This window comes from Miscanthus floridulus, chromosome 6 (assembly GCF_019320115.1).
Source record: "Miscanthus floridulus cultivar M001 chromosome 6, ASM1932011v1, whole genome shotgun sequence".
NCBI lineage: Eukaryota > Viridiplantae > Streptophyta > Magnoliopsida > Poales > Poaceae > Miscanthus > Miscanthus floridulus.
This window is the reverse complement of record NC_089585.1, coordinates 47,929,892-47,936,111: the sequence shown is the minus strand read 5'-3', so window position 1 is coordinate 47,936,111 and position 6,220 is coordinate 47,929,892.

Below are 6,220 nucleotides of genomic sequence, written 5' to 3'. Positions count from 1 at the left end.
GCCGAGTTCGGCTGGCTACAGCGCAGCGCAGAGGCAGTAGGCTGGCACGCTCATGTGCTCCGGACCGAGGGGTGCCGTGGCCTCGGACCCTGAAGCACGTGAGTCCAGTTCTTGTATTTACTCGAGCAGGTCTTCGCGCGTAGCTTCGGACCATGGTGGTCATGGCTCCGGACTCAGATCGCGGGGTCCTGTTCTCGCGCACGTGAGACGAGGGCGACGTGGCCCCTTGTGGGTTCGACTGGAGGAAGTCCGGACCCTGGCGCGGAAGCCAGGTTCAGACAGGGTCCGGAGGCTTTTTACCTCTCTAGAACATTTTTGTGTTCCTTAGGACCCTGAGGGAATTGGTCCGGATCTTGGGTCCGGTTCCACATAGACGGCACGGTGAAATAGTATCCATTGGGATTGAAGGGTCACGGTTAAACGTGGGGACACGTGGAGACATCCTAGGGTCCGGACCTTCACTGTAGCGGTCCGGTTCCAGGGTCCAGACCCTCGGTCAGGACCTCCCTGAGGGCATAATGACTATAACTTTTTGGGGCTCTATAAATAGAACTTTGGCGTGTTTGGCTCACTCTCTTGGTTATTCTTACATGTGCTAACATCCTTTGAGCTGAGCAAACTAATGGGGCTTGGGACCCAGGCCCAAGTTGGAGCATGCCCCAAGAAGATGGAGAACGCCTAAGAGATGGCCTTGGACGTCCTCCTCCTTGGCCACCACCTTAGGAGGCCAGCAAGGACGTTCAAGCCAAGCCAGAGGCTCAGTCCAATCCGAGTTCAAATTTGCCTCGGCCGTCAGGACCAGTGTGCAATAAAACGGACGCCTAGGACTCATTCGAACTCCGTTTTTGATGATCCACATATGGATGGAAAGATAATTTCATAAGGAAACCAATCGAAGTGGTCCCACATCAAAATTCCATCATAATCAATGGAAATCGTTGAAACAAGTTGACGTCCAGAATCTATCACGGCGCTGCGCCGTCGTCTTTTAGGCCGTTGGGCCTTGTAACGTGTTGGGACACCTTTAGGACGTGAAGAGGGATCCGTGGACATCCCTTAGGCTATATAATTAGTAGCCACCACCTACATTAGGTTTTGGGTTTTGTTTTAGATCAATCTATCATTGAGCAGTCATCGTTATTGGTTTGTAGGACCCCAACTTCGAGTGCTTAATCATTTGTCTGCAATTGTCACTTTAATTGAGTTGCTTTTTATCTGGTTCTTTCTTGTGTTCTTCGATTTGTAGTAGAGATTAGCCTTCTTGGCGAGGTCAACCAGATTGTGACACGGTTGATAACTAGAGGAGACGTGGTGCTCAGGTTGCAGGGTTTGGGTCTTTATGATCTAAAGCCGGATCGGTGTGTCGCTCTCTGAACAAATCGTTGTTTATCTTGAACCTGACGGAAGATCGGGATCCCCATCCCCATTAAGTGGTATCAGAGCTTCAGGTATAGCGTCAAGTTCGCATCTTACCCTTAGTGCAAGTGTTTTTGCTTTTATCCTATAGTCCAATGCCATATTTGTTTCCTATCCTATAATCATCCGCGCTATAGCCTTTGCATGATTCAGTTTTAGAGTCCGCTTTGTTGAGTTTGTATCCTAGATCAAAGTCTTGTTGCTGGTTTAGATTGTGTTCTTTTTCTAGTTTGTGTTGATACCTCCACCCGCCGCTATTCCGTATCACCATCGGTTTGCATCTTGTGTCCACTAAATCCCTGATTCGAGCAGCTTCCTTAAAACAGTTATAACTTTTGCATCCGAACTCAAAATGGGACAAATTTTATATCTACGGAGAATGCCAGAAAATTTTAGATCTATTTCATCCTAGTGTTGTTGGGTTTGCAAAAATTAGATTTGTGAAATTCGATTAGAAAAATTGAGTTTCTGGGCCCACAAGTTTTGGTATGCTTTTTAGAGCACAATCCTAATTTTCTATAGGCCACATATTTTATTCAATTGAGCTCAAATTTTTTGTGGTTTATTTTTGTGTGCTCCTTGCTGAGGAAAAAATATCAAAAGAGCAAAAGCAAGAAAAAAAAGATTGGACAAAAAATAAAAGAAAAAATAGTAAAAGAGAATAGAAGATATCGAAAAGGAGCACATAAGGAACACTCAATAGCTCTATTGTTTGTGATACCTTTTGCCTTGTTCACATCCATTGCTACCTTTGATACTTGTTTCCTTTCATCCTTGTTTCCTCTCTTGTTTATCACAACTGGTGATACGAACACGTATAGGCCAGCAACTAGGACAAGTGCTCTGGACATTTATTCAATATTGCTATCTGTCCCTGACTTGTGTGCCACATATACATATTTGTTCTTTTGCGTGCCTCCCAAGCTCCACATATACTTCAGATCGGTACAGGAAAAGACCCTTGCAATCTTGGTGTCACACCCTCACAGGTATCTCGAACCAGCCACCGGTTGTACCGTCCACTGCTTTGCGTTGGTAAGAACCATGTAAGAACTTGGTAAGACATGTGAGAGTGTGATTCCACTGACCAATAAATAGTTGATAGGGCATTTATTTTGATTGCTAACAATGCCAAACAACGAGTTTCTTTTTAAGTGTGAAATGCAGGACATCATGGACCGACTGACTACAAGGATGGATGAAATAATTGCAAAAGCGGTCACTAGAGCGTGCACACAACCTTCCTCCTCTGCTGCTACAACAACATCATCACCATCACCTTCCACATGTACTATAGAGTTTGCACAGCGCGTGCTCAGTTCTCAAATGGAGAAGGCAGAGCAAAACCAGTTCAACAACTTGTTCCAAACATACTTTGTTGTGAAGGAACGACGTTGTCGTGTTATGATTGATGGTGAGACTTGCAACAACCTTGCAAGCTTAGAGATGGTTGAGAAGCTTGGTCTGACCACACAACCACATCCACATCCATATTACATGCAATGGGTAAATTCTTGGGATAAGATAAAGGTAACTGAAATTGCTCGTATTGAGTTTTCAATTGGTCTTTATAAGGACAGCGCAGAATATATTGGTGATTTGGAAGCCTTGCCAACATGATATTGAGATGGAACCAAATCTATTTGAAAGCTTATCAAATAAGCTTTCCATCAAGTGCTCATTGACCTCGATCGCACTCCAGATGGATGAGTTATGGCCTTCCCAATGAGGCACTGTTGGGCTGCCGATGAACCGAAAGTTCAACTTTGATGAACTTCCATTATGAAACACATTTGAACCTACAATCAAATAGTGACATGTACATGTGGAACGAAGTGAATTATAACCAAAGCCACTATGGAAATGTAGGAACAAGCGCACCTTATAATCATTGTTTGTATCCAAAGGTGCCATGCCCTCATCACAAACACCCTCCCACTCATCTCCTTGCTTGATAGTGGAAATCAAAGTGAGATTGAGTGATTCTAAGTGCATTTGCTTGAGTGATTGCATCTAGTGGCACTTGGGGATCATTTTGCTGTGGTTTTCTTATTACTCTTGGTGATTGCCGATGACTACATGGCTTGGAGTAGCGGAGTGTTGGCAAGAGTTGGTGATTGTTCTTGGCCACCTCTCGATGATTTGTGAGGGGTTCTTGTGCCTTTCCTAGCGGAGCGCCAAAGACAACTCTAGTGGATTGCACATTGCTTGTGTGATCCCCATCTTGTGTTGGTTGTGCGGCACCTGATTGTGGGTTAGGCGTGTGATGCCTATTAGCGCATGAACCTCCAAGTGGGTGAATCACCACAACAGGGACTAACTTGCTGGCAAGCAATTAAACATCGGAGAAAAATCATTATGTCATCTTGACTCTGGGAAGATCATTGGTACTCATTATGATTGTGTGATTAATCACTTGCCACGGTAGTATAACTACTCCACTCTCTCTTGTATTACATTCTAGTGTAGCTAAGCTCTTTAGTGTAACTAGTTTTGAGAGCTAGCTTGTGTCTTAAGTAGTTTGGTTAGTGAGTGTTGACGGTCACTAACATCAATTATAAACCATCAACATAACCTGCATTTATATTTAATTCCATCACCAAACATAGGTATAGGGGTTTAAACTAATGAATTCCAAACACCCTCCCACTCATCTCCTTGCTTGATAGTGGAAATCAAAGTGAGATTGAGTGATTCTAAGTGCATTTGCTTGAGTGATTGCATCTAGTGACACTTGGGGATCATTTTGCTATGGTTTTCTTGTTACTCTTGGTGATTGCCGATGACTACATGGCTTGGAGCAGCGGAGGAGTGTTGGCAAGAGTTGGTGATTGTTCTTGGCCACCTCTTGATGATTTGTGAGGGGTTCTTGTGCCTTTCCTGGCAGAGCGCTAAAGGCAACTCTAGTGGATTACGCATTGCTTGTGTGATCCCCATCTTGTGTTGGTTGTGCGGCACCTGATTGTGGGTTAGGCGTGTGATGCTTATTAGCGCGTGAACCTCCAAGTGGGTGAATCACCACAATAGGGACTAACTTGCTGGCAAGCAATTGAACATCGGAGAAAAATCATTGTGTCATCTTGACTCCGGGAAGATCATTGGTACTCATTATGATTGTGTGATTAATCACTTGCCACGGTGGTATAACTACTCCACTCTCTCTTGTATTTACATTCTAGTGTAGCTAAGCTCTTTAGGGTAACTAGTTTTGAGAGCTAGCTTGTGTCTTAAGTAGTTTGGTTAGTGAATGTTGACGATCACTAACATCAATTATAAACCATCAACATAACCTGCATTTATATTTAATTCCATCACCAAACATAGGTATAGGGGTTTAAACTAATGAATTTCATGAGCTTTGATAAATATTTGTATGTAGGAGGATTTATCCAAAAAAATAGCTCTCGGGACCACTGTCATACACTCCAAATAATCAAACCGACGACAATAAGTGATTCAACCTGCGAAAACTATGAAAGACAACTCTAGAAGGTTCAAGAAGACACCACGCCGAAGCTTGGGCCAACGGCCACGAAAGTGGTCCAGTCGGCCCAGCCCATAGGCCACCCGGCCTATCATGGAGCGTGCTCACCCTCTGCCGCCTCGTACTCCTTGCTATGATCTACATCGTTGATTTTAAGGTGGTTTTAGGTTGGTTTATCCAATGGTGGTCAAGGGAGTTGATGTGGATTGATGAAGTGGCGATTTCTTTCCCCCTACTCCACCTTAATTCCTTGCCCCCTACTCCACCTCGGCCTATTTATAGCAGCCCCTACACCCCTCCCTAGAGGCAATCCGGAAACCCTAATTCATATCCTCCTCATCGGGATAAGAGCCAGCTCTCAAGATGTAGAAGTAGAATAGCTCTAGTTGAGAGTTAGGGAGAGTTGAGCCATGCAAGACTTATGCTTTAATATAGCTATCTTCTCTATTCACTTTTATGCCTTTCATGTGTATGGTTAGTATAGTTATCATATCTTAGCATGGGATCTTCACTCGCATCGAGTGCTCTAGTTATTATATGTGATTAGAGTAGTAATTAATAGTGTAGACGTGGTGTCTAGACTATGAGTTACCGGAGATTGCACCCAACTCTGCACATAGTTGTGGTAGCCCAAGGTGGTGACAGCCCTGGCGGCCGACGTAGTCCACCACGTTGGGTTGGTGTTTGTAGGACCATAGTCAGAGCTTCCTAGTCCTTTTCTCATCCCTTTCTGTGGCTAGTGTTCCGATGTCCCAAAATACTATTGTGTGTGATCGCTATATCTACCCATGCTTTAGTTATACCCTCTAGTCTAAACTAGAATAGAACCGAAGTAATAGAGAAGTATTTAGGAACCTTGAACTCAACCGTTGTCCTCTCAATTTAGCTAGACTGCTCATTTATATACCATGGAATTCTCCTATGTGTGTTATTATTCATAACTCTTATCATCATCAACACCTACCCCCACTTTAGTTCAGTTGGTATACTAGTTAGTAGATACACGATGGTGAACTATCAACTTCTTTAACCATTGTTTCCCTGTGGATAAATATGATACCTTGGAATACTCTCGGGTGAAAGCTACAGCGGTATCCATGCGCTTGAGGATTTATTTGTGTGCGTTTAAAAATACCAACAAGCTTTCTAGCACCGTTGCCGGGGAAACAATTGGCGTAAAGATTTTGATACTAGCTTGATATATGCTAATTTAGTTATCACTAGCTTTAGTAGAATTACCCCTGTTCTGTTGAATTGTGGAAAAGACAGGACAACAAAAGCCATTTTGACCTTTCGGCGAGTTTCCACAAGAAAAGAAGA